This window comes from Heterocephalus glaber, unplaced genomic scaffold (assembly GCF_053883595.1).
Source record: "Heterocephalus glaber isolate CG9 unplaced genomic scaffold, H.glaber_assembly_v1.0 deba00000621, whole genome shotgun sequence".
Classification (NCBI taxonomy): domain Eukaryota; kingdom Metazoa; phylum Chordata; class Mammalia; order Rodentia; family Bathyergidae; genus Heterocephalus; species Heterocephalus glaber.
In genome coordinates this window covers 7,509,584-7,528,148 of record NW_028258153.1, presented here as the reverse complement: position 1 = coordinate 7,528,148, position 18,565 = coordinate 7,509,584, and the positions used below count along the sequence as shown (strand labels likewise).

The 18,565-nt window shown below is 38.8% G+C and overlaps 1 long non-coding RNA gene across 4 annotated transcripts in view; it reads right to left on the bottom strand.

Annotated features, from left to right (window-relative positions):
* The window catches only part of LOC110345740 (uncharacterized), a 266,701-nt gene that overhangs the window by 47,353 nt on the left and 200,783 nt on the right, over positions 1-18,565 (bottom strand). For all 4 annotated transcript variants that reach the window (XR_015449153.1, XR_015449152.1, XR_015449155.1 and 1 more), the window contains one exon: positions 5,486-5,670. This is a non-coding gene — a long non-coding RNA (uncharacterized LOC110345740). The remainder of the gene's footprint in view (positions 1-5,485; positions 5,671-18,565) is intronic.

The following is an 18,565-nucleotide window of genomic DNA, read 5'->3' as shown; positions in this document are numbered from 1 at the left end:
GTACTCCTACATAACTTTTAAATTTCAATATCCAATTCTTCATTTATAGCAAGTATACAGAGACCTGAATTTTTATATATACCCTGTGTTTTCTAATCTTGCTAAATTCAAATACAAGTTCTAGGGGCTCCTAGAGATTTCTTAGTATTTTCTCTGTAGATGATTATTTCATCTACATATAAAGATTTTGCTTTTACCTTGCCAATCCTATCCTAATTGTGTCGTTTTATTGCCAGACTATTTTGGTGGGGCCTAGGTTTCAAAGTTTAATGGACAGATAAAGAGGAAGCATATCTGCCCTTGTTCCCCACCTGAAGGAGAAAGCATTGTATCTTCTTCATTCATATAAGGCATTCTCACTGGAAGTATGGAGTACATGTCTTTAATCTGTTGAGAAGGTTCTGTTCTACTTCTAGTCTCCTGATAACTTTTTCCATGAACAGCTGTAGAATTTAGTCCAATACTTTTTCTCCAACTAGTGACAGGATCATATGGCTTTTTCCTTTCCTCTGTTAAAATGATGACTTTTGGGTGTGGATCTTCCAATGCTGAACCAACACTGCCATCCCTATAACAAAACCACTTTCTACATCCTGCCAGATCTGACTTCTAATAGTTTGTTTTGTTAAACAAATTTCTATCTATGTTCATACTTTTTTCTTCTATTATCTTTATCCAGTTTTAGGATTAGCACAATGTTGATTTCCTAAAATGAGGGGAGAAGTGTTCCTGTTCCTTCTTTTTTCTGCTTTAATTGTTTGATATAATTTATCAGTTAAAATGTATATGAGCCTGTTGTTGTCATATAGGTAGGTTTTCAAGCTAGGAACATACTTTCCTTAATAGGTGCTATTCAATTTTATATTTCCTCCAGAGTTAGTTTCATTAATTTGTCTTCCAAGGTACTTCTTAGAAGTTGTCAAATTTATTTCAAAAAAGATTTCTGTAATATGTTTTCTATATCCTTTTAAATTCTGTACAATCTGTGGTAATGTCTCCTAGATCTTGATATTGTAATTTTAAAATGTATAATTGATATTGTGTAATAGGAAGAAAAGGTCTAAAGGAGCAGGGGAAGTGGGCGGGGTAGGGGAAAGGAAAAAGGGAAAAGAAAATATATGACAAAAGGAAAAAAATGAGAACAAAATCTTTGCAAATAGGGAAGGGTGGAGGGAGTGAAGGGAGTGCAAGGGAAGGGGAAAAAAATAAGAACCAAGATACTCATGTAAAGGTACAAGATCCCAAAGATGAATGTAACTGTATTTTATACCTAAAATGTACCAATAAACTTAATGGGGGAAAAAAAAGACTTCTACCTAACTTATCTTCCAGCAAGTTTAGTGTTTCTGTTTTAATATTTAGATCTTTAATCCACTTCAATTTTAGTTTAGTGCATGGTGATAGATATAAGTCTAATTTTAATCTTTGGCAGATTGAAATCCAGTTTTTCCAACCCATTTATTAAAGAGGTTTTCCTCCAATGAGGGTGGTTGGCTCCTTTGTCAAAGATGAGGTGGTTGAGTATGTCTGGAGTTGTTTCTACATCTTCTAATCTATTCCACTGAGCCTCGGGTCTGTTTCTTGGCCAGTACCATGCTGTTTTTATCACAGTAGCTTTGTAGTATAGTTTCAAGTTAGGGATTGTGATACCCACAGCCATGTCTCTGTTGCCTAGAATTGCCTTTTCTATTCTAGGTCTCTTCTTGTTCCAAATGACTTTTTGGATTGTTTTCTCTAGTTCTGTGAAGTATGTAGTTGGTAATGCAAAATGTTTTAGGCTAACAGTTATGTCAGAAGCAAAAACACAGTGCAGAGAAGACCTTCATTTTTACTGTAGGGTAACAACATGCAGGAGTGGTAAGTAAGTGGCCAGTAAGATTGCAGATGTAGAAAGCAACTAAGCAAACTCCCTCAATCAGGTTAGGACTGGGAAGTCATTGGAGGCTTTGTTATTTATGAGATTTTTGTTGGAGTATGCCTTTTGAAAACCACAGATGTTAGGCACCGCTAAGCTTCTGAGTGGAAACAAAAAATCCAGAAACTGAGGAAGCTGCATCAGCCACTTGTATCCTATGACCTCTTCCACCTGCACAAGGACTGGTGCAAGATGGTGTCACAAGACTTCAGACTATTTTAACATTCTATCCCAAGTTTAAATAGATGTAGGAGAATGAAAAACAATTTGGCAATTTTGAGGAACGGTAAGTGCACCACATTGGATGAAAGTGCTAGAGAATACCTAGATGAATTTGGCACTGGTTGTGTGATATTTTCTAAGTAACTGAATATGTTTCGGGGGGTTTTTTTGGCACTGGGGATCAAACTTAGGACCTTGCACTTGCAAGGCAGGCAGTGGAACCTGAATGTGTTTTAAGATTTTTTAACAATCCATTTTCATTTGGCCAAAATAACAGGGCTTAGGACCAAACATCTAGCTCTCTCTTCTTCTCTTGGAACACTATTGTCCCTGGTTGGCCTTACCTTCCCTTGCATTGGCTTTCCCAAGTTCTGACTTCTCCAAAGGATTTCAAGAATGACTGGCATTCTTAATAATACCTGTTCATTTTTTAAAAATGCAAAGTTGTGCAAAGAATGCAAAAACAATGCACAAGTATGCACCAATCTCAAGAAGTCAAGGCTGTCCCAAAATATCACCCCGATAATTTTCCACTGTGGACTCCCAAATGGGTTGAATGGTACTTATTACATGTCTTGTCTAGCCAGCTTCTTAGGAGGTATGGAAAATAAAAGTGTCCAGTCTGGAATCTCAGACTTGTGAACTGCCAAGGGCTGGTAGGTTTTACCCTAAATCCAATCCTTATCCTTAAAAGGCTCTGCTGTGCCAGGGATCCATCGTCTTGATTGTAGCTCAACAATCCTGTCTGCCTTGGCAGGCCATGCTCACACCAAGCTCAGATGCAGTGGAGTCTTAGGGAAGAAGGAGGATTAGATACTTCGTGTTACTTCTTGTCCTCCCTGAAACAGTTGACAGGACTCTAACACTTGGTTTGGGGAAGAAGTATATCCTGAAGCCATCTTGCAAGACAAAGGAAATGTCTTTTCAAAGTCTTCTTTCCTCTGGAATACTTGGCCAAAATAGTATCATGTTGGTCTTACAAAAGAAAGAGAGATAACCATAGTTTCTGTGGACACATGGTTGTAGGGAAATAGGCACAAAGGGAGCGAAATTAGAAAAGTAAGATGCTTCTTCTGCTTCCTCCTCTCACTTATTTGGGGTCTGATCTGTAGTATAACCTCTAAAGTTTACCCCATATTGGTTATGTGGGGTAAGCCCAAAACAAGAGAGGAACAGTCAGAGTTTGAGTAGTACTGATATGGACATTATAAACAATAGTCCTCAGTAAAAACGCTCCTGATTGAGTTGTACAGATTGGCTGTTCATCCAGTTTAGGACATTGTAATTCATCCACTTAACTTCTGCAGTTATTTGACCCAAAGTGCACAACACAATTTCTTTTTTACTTCTCTTAGTACATAAACTGTGCATCAAATAAATTTGAATTGGGTGAAGTGTCATAACCAAAGTTGGAATGCTTGGTCAGGGACTCAGAATACATGAGCTAACTAGTTTATATAATATCAGAGAGCAAGATCTGGGAGTACCAGCAAGGACACTCACTTCAGCCTTTGGAGATTCCTGCCCTAACTAAGTTCACAGGGAATGAAGAGAGAATTCCCACACTGGATCTTTCGTGACCAAAAGACTGGGTAATATCTTTGCTTTAGCAGGACATGAGTGCTTGGTCTCTGTCCGGGCTGTGTGTGGAAGTTGCCACATCCTGAGGCAGATCCCATCAGCCTGAAGATGCCACCATATCATCCCTACATACTCTTTTTGTTTTTGTAAACTGATGTCTGTTAGCCTTCTCTTCTATCTTGGTAGGAAATTAATTTTGAGATGGAATAAAATTAATCAACTAGCGTATCTAATAAATCACTAAAGAAATGGAAAGGTAGTCCTCAAGAATTTACACATAGGAGAAAGCATGACAGATACAAGCATAATATTGACATATATTCTCTATTTCAGAACAATTTCAACCAAATGTATCTTTAATGTATTCAGCTAATGAATTTATCAATGGATGAATCAATCCATGGATGAGTACAGTGCTAACCCTAACCCACAATCCAATCAACTTCCAAACACATGAGACTTCTAGGGGGGATTTTAGATCTAAACCATAATATTAAGAAGCATAATATGGACTTGTATTTTTGTCTTAGGTACAATTTCAACCAAATATCCACCTCAAATTCAGGAAATAAGATAGGAAAGGATAGTATAACTGACATAGGTGAAGACAATGAGTTTGGCTGGGCTGGCTTCCCATCATAGAAACTTCCCAGACACTCAACTCAGCCAATCCACCTCAGACCACATAGTAAAAGGTTATGGGATGCCAAATAATTGAGACTAGTCCCGTATAGTTTCTCTTTCACCTTAACTGTATAACAGATCAAGGTCACTCTCCTCCAGAATTTCCGATCTGTAAAATTATATTACAGTTAAAACTGATCTTCTAGAGGCCAAGACAGTGAATTTCAGCACTTTAGCCCCCTGATATTGTATCATAGTTACTCAGCCTAAGGGTCAGACTCTTTAGCGTGGAGCATAGTTTGTGTGGTTACAACTTCCTGCTATGCCTCCACCCCAAGGCTTTGAGATTTCTCTTCGGTTCTTTGTTGACTTATGTTTGAGTGTTTTCTTTACAGGTTATGGGGAGTTACAGGTCTGGGGGGCAGGTACTGACCTAGAGACTATGACACTTGGATTTCTGTTTTGTGCTCTGCTTACAGTAGATGAGAATGTTCATTCATAGGTGGGCAATGGTCTGGCAAGGCAGAAGGAAGAAGCAAAGCAGAAAGAAGGTAACATAGGATGACAAGTACAAGACTAGCGCCCCCTTGGGGTCCCAGGACTCAGTCAGAGGGCCCAGATCATCAAAGATCCCCACAATTAGGAGCTGGCACCAAGAAGTGAATTTAGGGGTAACGGGTGCTACATCCCAGGGATGACCCATTGTGGACTAGCACTGGAGTTCAAGTGAGTTCTCTAGGTGCAGGTATTGAGAACTGTTGCCCAGGCTGCTGTGAAAACAAACCTGGCAGACCCCCAGATTTCCAAATTTCACCACTGTCCTTGGTATGTTGGCAAGGCCTGCCTATCTCTTTCCTTTCTCTGACTCTTAAGAAAGGGATGCCAACCTGTCTGCTTTGTCTGAGAGACTTCCTCTGTGTTTCTGAGAAATGCTGGCTATTGAGACGTTCCTCCAGGCCTCTGGTCCCCTCAACCCCTTCAATCCAGATACAGAAAGGATCTTGTTCCTTGCTGGTACTTGACAGACAATCTACCCACCTGCTTCCTGGGCAGGCATGGGGACGTGGTCAGACTGGCACATTCTCCCTCCCCACCCTCACCACCTCCCTCTCAAGCTTGGTCAGCCAAAGATAGAGCACTCACCTGGACTAGGGAGGGCTGTGACCCTTTTAATCAGAAGCAAGAGGAATCTTGAACTTTCTGAAAATTTTACAGTGTGTTTCTACTGAGTCATGTCCAAGTTTGGGGGTCCTCAGTCTTCCTCTTGTTCACTACTTCTGCCTCCCTTGATGTTCTTTCTCTTGAACTTCAATATCACCAAGTGTCTCCTAAGAACAGAAGCACTGAGACACTGATACTGTCACCACAACACACACACACACACACACACGTGCGCGCGCACATACACACTCACACAATCACACAGGAAACCTCCTGAGATCCACAAGGAAAAATTGTTGGTATTCAATTATTTCTCAAAATACTGCTTAATTTCTTTTCCTTTTAAAGAAATTTTAGTTATGTCAATAGAAAGCAATATGTAGTCTTTGTTTTAAAAATTATGCATAAAAATAAAGATTAGACAAAACTGAAAAGTACAAAAAATGTAGAAAAATCACTTCAATATTCCATGACTGAGACATGTATCATTTTCTATTATCTCTCAAATGTATATAGCTATGTATAATTTCACAAAAACAGAATCTTATTACTTTATACTCTAAAAAAAATCTAAAGTATTAAGTTTGCTTGAATTTAAATAAAGAAAAATATGGTTATGAACTTATAGAATTCTTCATATCAGAAAAATCTTTCTTTATCACATGAACTATTAATTCCTAAATGAATTATTTTTGTTTAAAACCTTAAGTATAGGAACTACTATCCTTTCAACTCTTATTTATTTTAGACTCTGAGTTTTAAAACTACAGCTTGTGTTTCACATGTGCTTTTAAGTTATGTTCTTCAAAAATAAAACCAGAACTCGCCAGGTGTTTTAATTATTCTTCGTACCCTTGCTTCAAAGCTTTTGCCTTGTCCTGGCCCTACAAATCACCCCTCTACTATAAAAACTGTCTAGTATGGAGGAAGAGATGGAGAAGTTAAGGAAGAATGTAGGAGGATCAGATCTCTAGACAAGACCCATGTGAAGCAAAGTACTGTGGTTTTCTGTTTATTTCACCCTTTCTTTTAGCAATAACAGTTTAATAACTAGTTTTAGTCATATTTCTAGAAAATCAATCTTCCTTCCACAACTCTATACCACTGTGATTCTTACTTAAATGAAATCTATCTTCTTTTGTACGTTTTTATAAAACTGCTTAAACATTGGAGTATAGGCAAGCATATTGCTTACAAAGCTGTGGGACATGTGGTACCACAGCAAAACTGAATTTGAAACACCATGGCTACACTGCTGCACCAACCTGTGCTCATATCTGTCTCTTAACAGTGCAGGAGCTCCAGTAAGACAGGTCAAGGTCATTTATTAAAATCCTGACCTTCTGTTCTTTTGCACCCAGACTCCCCAACCCCTCATACTTTCCGACCCCAGTAAAACTTTCCCTTTCCTCCAGACCACCTTATCCAACCATCTTGGAGGCTTTGTCACTCTCACTGTCTCCCCTCCTAGTGTGCTCTGGAGTTGTCATGAGCCTCTGCTGCGCACAGCCCCCTCTCTCAGGAATGTGCTTGCCTTGCTTTTGTCCTGTCCCTCATCAAAGAGTGCAGGAGGAGAGATGAGCAGACAGAACCCAGATGTTCTGCCAAAGAGGAGAAAGGCAGAGAGGCCCCATTAATCTGATGGTTTGTGAATAGTCACACTGGCTTTGGGCTAGGCCCTTTGGGAGATGTGGGAAAAGTGGGCAGAAAGCAGATATACTGCAACCTTATTATTTCTTTCCCGTTGCTTTTTGTACTGGAAGAAGAGAAGGCAGAACGGGAAGTTAAATATGTGGTGATGGTACCTCTATTTAATCAATCTCCCCAAATATTTTACAGAGCAGAGTTTTTCAGCATTGCTTAGCATAGAATAAGGATCTTATTAAAAGATTGCTTTTCTGCCTTAGGCCAAAGTGTCATTGTTAATAATTCCGAGTCTGACTCCTGTGTGTGTGTGTGTGTCTGTGTGTGTGTGTCCAGGTAGGAAAGCATTGGGTGGGGACTGAAGGGAGGAATAAAAGGAAGAGAATAACAAGAAGAAAAGTATGCATCAGTTGCTTTAAAAAAAATCAATCCAAGCAAAAACAGCAAAGACTTCTGTGAACAGTATGCTGGCTGTGATTAGAGTCAGAAAGGCTCTGCCTGCATGATCGGCATAGCAACAGAGCTCTCATTGGTCAGACCTGTGCACAGAATAGTCCTATCACAAGGGCTTGGTGCTGTGCTCCTACAGGCACTAGGCCAAGGCAGGTCCGCACAGGCCCTGCAAAAACTCACTCTGAAGACAGAAGTTGCTGGCACTTGCATCCTGACAGCATTCAAGGTTGTTAGTTCACCACTTAACACTCAAGCCTAATGCCTCTGCCTGTAGCCTCTGGCCCCAGGAGTGCACATTGGACTTATGTCTTCACAGATCATAAATTCTTATACACAAGGTCTTACCATCACAGATAACATAGTAGAGAGAGTGCCCAAAAGAAAATGGATCAGGGAGCAGCATCCTGGCTTTCAGTACTCTACTAGGCATTAACTACTATATGTATCTCCCACTAACAGAAGGCTTACTCTCTGCTGGATACTGGGTATGCGCTCCATAACATGAATCCACAAGCATTCATAACAGCCTAAGGAGAATGAGTCAATTATGATTCCACTTTCCAGATAAGAGAATTGAGTCAGAGAGAGGCCCAGGGACAAGCAGTCTGTAACTGTGTAGGGCACATGTGGGGCTCAGATGTCTGTTGCTTAGCACTGGTTCAGTGTCAGCTGGGAGATTACACTGCTCTACAAGTAACAAAGACTTCAAGCCAATTTTGGCCTTGGCCTGAAATTAAAGTATGAGACTGAGCCAATGGTTCCTATCATTAAAAAGAATAATAGGAGAAAATATTAGGGAAAGTATCAGTTTTTTTCAGTGGAGAATTAAGAGATGTGATGTGTTCACAAATTGAATATAATAAGTGAAAGCAGTTTAAAATGAATGAAGTGAATTTATGTGCAAAGAAAATCTAAAAAGCATATTATTGACTGAAAAAAGGATTGCCAAACAATTGATGCAGTATGATATCATTTAGGGAAAATGTTTAAACATACAAAGCAATGCTATATTTTGTTTGGTATATATTGTTTGATATATAAAGCTATATTAAACTAATAAAAATATAGACAAGAATGATAGGTATGAGATTATTAGTAGTGAGAAAAGGAAGATACTATTTGGGGAAGAGTAATGAAATAGTTTTCAATTTTAACTGAAAGGGCACTTATATACACACTATTTGAACCTATGTGGAAAAGTAGACATCTTAAATTTAAATTAACATTATTTTCTTGACTTTTCTGAATTTAAAAAAAATAGAGGGTTTTTTCATGGAGATATCTTCATTATACCACCCTGCTCATGTGGCAGTGAAAGATGAATTAATAGTGCTGTTTTTCTTAGGACCACCCTCTGGGACTATGAGGATCAGTGAGCAAAGGAGATATATGTGTTATTTTAAACTAAAGGAATACAGGAACAATTAAGAGCCCAGCATTTCAGAAAAGAAAGAAATTTTCAAGAAACTAGATGTCACTCCTCTGTAGTCAAGACTCCCCCTCCCCTTCCCCTCTCAGCCAGAAAGCCACCTTTATTGAACTCGCTTTCTGTACAGAGCTACCAGTCACAAGGGTCTACATATGCTAATGTAATTGCTCTATCCTTTAGGAACTCCAAACATCTTGTCTACTTCTCTGTGAAAGCCAGTTCACACTCCTCATGCCCTATTTATCTTTCTGTTACAGGAAATAGAGAAGGGCAAGTTCCACCTCAGGTAAAAAGAGAATAGAAGAAGAATATTGCACACACATTCCCTGCAGACCCAAATGGAAAATAAACTACCTATATGTCCCCAGGTGGACTGTGGGAAGGAGGCAGAAGTAGGACAGAAAGTTCAGACTTCTATGTACTTATTTCCTCCTTCCTGGGGTGAAGCCCAAGATGAGGAAAAGACTTGGTGGAAGTTTTCAGGTATGTATGCAATGAACCTGAGAACATTTTCAGCCAGCAGGTCGTCGACAGCATTCTTCCCTGCCTCAGCTTGGAGAAAACTCTTGAAGGAGTCCCACACAAAGCCATCATCCATGTGACTTGAGGGACCACTTAGAGCAAGGCAGGAAAGTAACTGGATAGAGAGAACTATAGCATCCCTTCTTGTACTCCATGGCTTGCTAGTGGTGCGTAATGGGCCCAGAAGTGCCTTGAGAGGGGGCAAGGAGTTGCTGAAAGGGCCCTAGATTAAGAAGACACCACATTGCTCTCAGTGGCGATTGGAGACTAGAGGCCACCGATTGAGCCACCAGACCAGACATCTACCCCAGTGGAGACTAGTAGGAACCATGTTGTTTCAGAGCTCTCCTTTCCTCCTTCTATCATAAAGTGTTTTCAGCAGCCTTAACCTCCAGTTACCATCTTGGAAGGAGCAGGGGAAAGTAGAAACTTCCAAACAACTCAGAGTTACTTTGAGGTGCCTGTGATTCAACTAGAAGAAATTGAGATGTCATCAATAGACAAAGTATCTGTTTCATTCACCAGTGCTATGGGGACTTATATAGGTCTGTTATAGGAAAAACTCAAATGCTAGATAAAGCATATTTTCTTTGTGTATCTGAATACCAATTGAGTTGATCAGGGATCATGATACACAATTCATTTGTGACCTCTGTCATAGAAATATCAGAGATCATAACTGAGGGAAGGACACATAAAGGAGAGCTTTATATGGCTTTTTATCTAGGAAGTTAATTTCTCTGTGCTCATTTCATTACCTCTTTAAATGCTCAATTCCTGTGAAAGCAGGAATATATATATATATATATGAATTATATGTGAATATATTTTATACATATTCACTATTGTGGCTTAAAACCCTGTAGTATAAGGTGTAGACTTTTATTTTAAGATAGAGTATGTAGTAACTAGAAAGATAGAGAACTTTTTAATGTGTAAACATACGCACTCATGTCCACATGTCTCTGCAAAACAGCCAGGTGTGTGTTCTGACTCTGAACTATGGGGTAATTACCTGGGCTGCAGGATCACCAAGTACCTGAGTCCACAAACTGAGTGGACAGTTAATGAGCTAATATCCATCACCCCTGGATTATTGGATGATCTGGCAGTTTGTTGCTGTAATAAAATATAAAATAGAGCCTGAAAAGAAGTTTGGTTTCCTTCAATTGTCTGGTCTGGAAGGTTCTCTGTTTATAGCTGCAGCAAGTTCACCCAGGTGAGATGAGCTTTGCAAATCTGAGCAGTCCTGATGATAAGGAGAGTGGAGATAATGCCCAGACACTTTGGGGCAGGGGTGGTGAGAAGGCTCCTCATCTATTCCTGCCCCTTTGCTGTCCTAGGTGGTGGCAGTAGCAGTGTGTCCTGATTCCCTCTGACCCAGGGGCTGTCCTAAGCTGAACTCTGCCCAGCTCCATCCTGCTGCTTGCCTGCTCCCTGCAGAGTGAGCCCTCCCCTCCCTGGCTAGGCTTTCCCTGCCTTATTTGGTTTAAATTACTTCCTTGAACTTAGGTCTCATTATTTTTGGACCTTCATTTGCTCTGGAAGATTTTCTTTCCACTGATTCCTTCTGTTCTCCTTCCTTTTCATTCTCTTGGATGCACTTCCCAAGGCTTCTTTTTACAGTTTCTTTTGGGTGGTTTTTTATTACCTTCATGCATCTAATCTGAGTAGGGAGAAGCTCCAAGAGCATTGTCATCTTCCCCCCTGGATTCCTACTTGTTTGGTTGGCACAAGAGCTCCTCAGTTTAAGGGCCCAGGGAAACTACCTCTCTAGCAGCTCATGACCCAGTTCGCAGAATGCCTTTTCCAGTGTGATATAGGAAACTAAGTCCGGCTGTGCTGCCACAACTCACTGCCTTCTCTCAGGGACAAAATGATACATTGATCTGAGGCTCTTTGATGTACAAAGCAAACAATCCCATGGCAAGATGTCTTCCTCTTCCCTCGTAGCAAGAATTTGATTTGGTAGCGGAGCCAGTTTGTATACTTTGGTTGCAAGGATCAGAAAACTGTGCTAATTGACCTGAACAATTAGAACACATGTCATCTCCCATGATAGAAGTCCATGGGAGAGCAATTCCAAGATTGACTACTTCAGAGCTCTGTGCCATCATAAAGACCATATTCTTCCTGTGTTTCTACTCTACCATCCAACCCGAAAGATCTGCCTTGCCCCTTCTACTTTGCAAAGAAGCAGCAAAAAGCTGCCATCTATAATCCAAAAACCAGGACCCCATCAGCCATAAAATTACCAGTGCCTTGAATTTTACCTTCCCAGCCTTCAAAACAGTGAGATGTAACATATGTTAAATAAAGCTAATGGTTATTTTTGAATTTTAAAATTCATTTTCGGGGAGTATGAACTAGTTGATAAAATTCTGCCAAACTATTGCTTATATGTACTATCTTGTAACATGCTTTCTTGGAATATTTTTGTGTTTTTAGAGATGAAGATTCCTATCAGATACAATATTGGGGACTGCAAAAATGTGGAAATAAAGCAATTGTATTAAAAAAACGGTGAGAAATGAATTTCTGTTGTGTATAACTACCTCATTTATGATACTGTATTTTGTAATAGCAGCCTAACAGACTCTAACACCCAGGCACTCAAATGTCCAATAGAAAAGAGAAATCATCTATTTTCACTTTAGTTTCTCATAGAAACTTTCTCATGAGACCTCTCACATACTACTGGTTAGAATTATGTGACGTGCCCATACCCAAACCAATCCCTAATGAGAACAGAACCACTGTCAGTGACTCAGATCCATCATGAGTAAGCTTCTGGGGTTGAAGTCAGGGCTCTATTCTCCCCAAAGCCCCTAGCTTCACACAGGAGGCTAGATGCCTGAACAAATCCAGCAGGCTGTCAGAAAGAAGGAAATGCTGATGGGTAGACTCAAACCGCACTGCCATCCCCTGCCCCATTGGTTGATTATTTTGTTGTTATGGGAGCTCCTTAGGGATGGGGAAACCAGTTCTACCTTGTAAGAGTAAATCCAGAAAGATCTCTGCCACAAAGTCTTTGTCTCTGTACCTCTCATTTACGCTACTTGCCACCAGTGACTCAATATTTCCTATTTTCTGATGTCTGTAAATTTCTGTTGTCTCCCAGGAAGGCAGAATAGTGTAAAAATTAAGTACTTGCCCTTAGCGTTATTGAATCCTGGATCTGAGACCAAGCAGTACAATTTACTAGCTGTGAACGTTTACAATTTACTTGGTCTCTCTATAGTTCTATTTTCTCATTGAAAATAGCAATAAAGAATAGCAACCACTTGCATAGCAATTATTATGTGTCAACTAGTCCTCTCAGCCTTTGCAGCTATTGACACATTTAATCTGTGTGTTATGGTGTGTGTCTATATCTCCCCCAAAGCCCCAGGCACTTGTAGGTAGAGCTTTTGTAGAGGTGGCTAAATCTAAAGTGTGTGATTGATTCTTGGTGCAATGCTAGGCCCAATGGCACTAAGATTAAGGGTGTAAGTGCTACCCTCCCTAAGTAGTCTGAATAAGATAAAAGGGGCAGGAAAAAGCTGTTAAGATTCTTATTGCTTTTGCTACTTTCTGTTCACCATGCACTGTTCTCTGTATGCCACTCTGCCTTGGAACCAGCCGATTATAGACTAAAATCTCCACAAATTGTGACCTAAATAAACTTTTCCTCCTCTAACTTTGGGTGTCAGGTATTTTGTCTCAGCAACGAAAAAAGTAACTAAGACACTGTGCAGTAAGGCAGTGGGTAGATTCCATTATGATCCCCATTTTAAAAGTGAGGAAACTGAGACAAAGCTAAGTGAGCTGTTCCAATCACACAGCTAGCAAGAAACAAAAATATGGCCTAATTCTGCAGAGTTAATGACTTCAATCATTTCTTTACACTGCTTCTTCATGAAATAGTAAGTCAATAAGACTAGTGCTTGTGTGTTGAACATGCTTAAGCAAGGAAACACAGGTGAAACATTTAGCAGAGTGGCTTCTGCATAGCAAGTACTCAATAAATACTAGGTAAAAAATTCCACACAGACACTTGAAGCATATATGTCAGCTTGGTGACCAGAAGTATTAAACAGTCTTTTGCCGGTTCTCCCATAGACCAAATCTCTTCTTGTGTCACATTTTATTCTAGAACTAAGCCCCTGGTTTCTTTATAAGTTGTTCCTTTTATTTTCCTAACATCATCAGAATGAACCTCAAAATTACTGGCAGCCTATTGTCCTGTCAGCTATGTACTTGCTCACAGAAGTTACAGCCTGGATACAAACAACCACGTGCTGCCAGTCTTCCAACAGCAAATTATCACATTCTTCCAATTATCCAGACCAGCCAGATGTGGTTCAGTTGCCATGCTAACATTCCAGATAACCTTGGGCTCATTAGAATTTCATAATAATAAAAACACACACATTGGCACCATGACAAACCTGTCTATGCCCAAATTAGGGAAGAATAGAGGTGGCGCCCTGATTCCTGGAAATCTCCTCCAGTTTCCATAATAAGCTCTGATGAAGGTGCGTTCACCACAACCCTTCACAACTGTCCTAATAAAAACTCAGACCCAGATCTCCTTCAGAGTGCCTTCAGAGTGTGAGCTTTCCTTCTTCATTCATAGGCCAGTCAATAAAAGCTCTTGCTTGCTCCTAGAACTGCTTTTGTTATTTATGAACAGTGTTAAGAAAGAAAAGAATCTGCAGGATTGGTAACAGTAGTTCCTAATAGACCACAGGACTTTTGTTTCCACCTGGCAGTAACCTTCCAAGTCTCTCCTCAGGTCTAGGGAAATCCTCCATTGTCAGAGCCCACAGTGGCTTTAACCATATTTCTACAGCCATACAGTACTACTTTTCACTGTTTCTTTTTTAAATCAAGAAATATTTCCCATGCATAGAAAAATGAAAAACAAATATATGCACCTCCATATACACTTTAAAAACTTAATATTATATGTTTCAGGCCTTTGTATTATAAATATATAAAACATTAAAAATGCACTAAAGTTCCCTATCCTCCATCTTTTCTCCTTTATGATACTTTCTCTTCTAAATATATATATACAAGTACATATATATTCAGGAATTATATATACATATATTCAGGAAGATATAAATATATATCTTATCCTTATGTAAGTTTTTGTATTTCGGTACACTTTTATACAAAAAAAAATATGATTGTTTTGTATGTTTGGTAACTTTGAAGATAAATGGGATCATATTCTATGTAAGATTCTTCTACTTTTTTGTGAAAAATAATGTTTATTTTCACTTACTTTATGTTTTTGCTTTTAATACTTCCTTTTCAAACCCTCGTGTTTTTCTTCTCTCCTTACCTTTCATTGGATTAATAGAGGCTCGGTTATTCTCCCTACCACCACCACTTTTTTTCCCATTTTGCTTTTGTTTCAGAAACTAACTTGTATTTTTTCTATTTTAATGGTTCCTCAAATTTTTAAGTATATGTATACACATGAAAAATTTGCTAAGTTCTAAATCTGTTCGTTGTCTCTCGTATTCCTTTAAACAGAACAAGGATATCAGAATGAGTTTTAACTATGTTCTGAGCTACACCAACGTTCTCCATCAATATGTTCTCTACCACCAACATTCTCTGATGCTGTTTATTAAGATTTTAGGCCCATTCTTTCTAACACAGATATTATTTTCATAGTTAATAGTGTACTTTATTGGAATACTTTACCACTATTCCTGTTTTGCTTCCAATTTTTCTTTCCAACTTCCCTTTGTAACTAAATATAAGGACCCAGGAGTAGTAAGTTTCTTTAGTATTTAGTAACTTTATGTGACTGAATTTTTGCCCTCACAATTGAGCAATAACTTAGCTCGGTATTAAATGTTAGATTGACTAGTTTTTCCTCAGTGTTTGAAGTTATTAGCACATTTGCATTCGGGGGGTCTAATATGGAGGGAGATAATTCTTTTGTCAATATAATTGTTATTTTCTTATGAGAAGCTATATTTTCCTTCTGATGCTTATTTTTATTATTTATATCATGTGGCTTACTATACCATAAATAGATGTGGGTTTTCTTTTTTCAATTTGTCCTATGTGAACTTTCCTAATTTGGACTTTATGTGAACTTTCAACCTAATGATTTGTGACTTCAGCTCTGGAAACCTACACCATTCTCTGCATTTTTCCCCTGGACCTAAATAGGATGCATAAATAGGATGCATTTTGGAGCTTCCTGAATCATTTTCTATGCCTCCTAATTGCATATATGTACACATGTTGTATGTATAGTTCGTCTTGTTTGTATTTTCTTTATATTCTTGAATTCTATTTTCCCATTGTAATAGAATTCTCCAGATAAGTAGAAGCAATAAAATATCCACATATACTGAAAAAAATTTACTATAAGTTGTTGTCTTATGCAATTATGAGACAGTCTCATCCAAATCTGCCAATGATGCAGGTGAAATCTGAAGGCAGTCTGCCAGAGATCTCCATCTTATTTGAGATAGGATCAGCTTTTTTGTTCTATCCAAGGCTTCACCTAATTTGAGAAGGCCCATTCACACTGTAGAGCACAATTGGCTCTACTCTACCAATTAAAATGTTAATTTCATCTAAAAAACCCACATAAAAACACCCAGAATAATATTTAACCAAATGTCTGGGCACTCATGGCCTAAACTGACACATAAAATTTATCATCCCATCATTTACATGTTTTTCTTTTTTTAAAAAATTAATTTTATTGATACATTTTAGGTACACAATATAATGACATTCATCATTGGACATTTGTACCTTTACATAATATATCTTTTTTTACATAATATATCTTGATTCTTATTTTTCCCCATTCCCCTGCCCTCCCTTCAACCTCTATTTTTGCTTTTTTTGTGGCATATATACCATTTATTGAGTAGTTTTTCCAAAGGCTTTTTTTTTTTTGGTACCAGGGATTGAACTCAGGACCTTGCATTTGTGAGGCAGGTGCAGTGCCACTGAGCTAAATCCCCGGCCCCCAAAGTCTATATTTTTTAGTAGTGTAATTGACTTTTCTTTAAATATTCTCTTATATGTGTTTGTCTTCCTTTGTTTTATTTTTAAATTTTTTATTATTGTTTAGCTCTTTGACAGCCCTAAACAGACTATTTTTTAAATCACTTGCACCTTCAAGTTGCTCTATTATTTTTTCTCCTGAAGTAGGATTATGTTCTCATACTTGAATTTTATTAAGTACTTGTCTTGTCTTTTGTAGGTTTCAGAATTTTGCTTTATAGATTCCTTGTGTGAATCTGCATCAAGATACATAGGGGCTACCTAGGATTTCTGTCTTGGTGTGATATTAAGAATAGCTGAGATTTGATCTCCAGCCAGCAGGTATCTTGCTTTAGGCCTTTGTTTAGGGGCTATGTTTTACCTTTTCCTTGGGCATATAGTTTAATATAATTCATAGACTCAGGTTGGAGTATTTTCCCCTAGCCTCTTCATGATTTGACAACAAAGGCAGAGATGGGGTTTTCTACACTCAATTTTACACCAGCAAAATTGAATATGAAGCTGCCTGGCCCTTCCCCTCAACCTATGGCCCCATGGGGCTTGAGACTCAAACACATCTGGATGTCTAGTCTTGTATTGATATTGGGATATATCTGATATAGAGGGAAGGCTCAAAATAAAAACTGACAACGCTATTTCTGCTCAAGGTCTATGGTTATACCTTTTCTAATACGTGTGCTTCCTATTCTTCACCTTATGTGGAGCCTTCTGATGAAACCAGGGTCTCTAATTGTGCCTTTTCTGTTCATATCCCTGAAGACAAACAGATGACATACTCAAATGGGATGATTGAAGAGAGTTTGATGAAGTGATTATGGGCACCTATAAGGTCAATAATGTGGGCAGAGTAAAGGGAAATCAGAAGAGATTGGTGAAGCTCCCAAGACTCAAAACCACAAGAAGCCATTACTACCCCTAAAGTCGAAGAAGCAGCAAGAAAAGCAACGAATGAACTAGAAAAGAGTGGTAGCTGTGCTGCAGGTGATAGCTGCCTGGCAGTAATTATGGCCTTTAACATAAAAAGCATGGTCCGTGGCCAAACTTCCACTTAGCAAAAAGGAAGACAACAGAGTACATCCCAACTCCTTTTTCTCCTGCCTTCTGACCTCCTGCTGGTCCTTCCTATTGACCAAACTCAACTGGAAACCACTCTGCAGAGGATCCCTTAACAGAATCAATAAAAGCCAGCCTCTCATGTAAGGCAAGGCCCAAAAGGATAAATGTGTAGGTGGAAGTGGTAAATAGAGCAGACTCAGAATATGAATATCTAAAGACTGTACATTTCTAGGTCACTTCTTTTTGAAAAATGCATATATAAATTATCTTCCTTTCCCACTTCCCCTGTTTAGCTGCTGGCTTTCTGCTCTTTTTATTTCACAGGTCCTTTCTTGAAGGAGTTGTCTAAATGCACGGTCTGTACTTTATTCCCATTCACTCTTCCATTCTCTTTTGTCCAGTTTCTGACTTTAAAACAACCTGAAAATTTTTTAATGGAAATTACTGATTCCTTGCTGAATTATAAGACCAATTCAACCTTTATAGTCTTTATTTATTACTTTTCTAAAGCCATCTCCTCTCTTGGTTTATGTTTTCTCCCAGTTCCTCTCTCAGTACCTATAAAGACAGCTTTTAGGAAGAGAAGCTACCCAAGCTCAAGAAGCAGGAGGTGTGGTGGCCTGTACTGCTTACTTGCTGTCAGTGGCTGTATAATTGATCACCAGGTTCTACAACATCAATCTTTAGAATGGGGAAAGCTGAAGTGATCTGGAAGGAATGGAATTTTCCATAGTGGAGAGATATAGAAAACTTGTCAGAGGCATCTGTTTTTAAAAGCACATAAATCTCAGCCTTCAATCAATACTCTTCTCATTTGATATGAACCCTTCACCCAAACCCATTTCCTCTTCCTTTGGAGCCTCAGTTTGCAGCACAGAGCATTACCAGCTGTCAGCTTTCTATACAGGTATACAACAGAATGG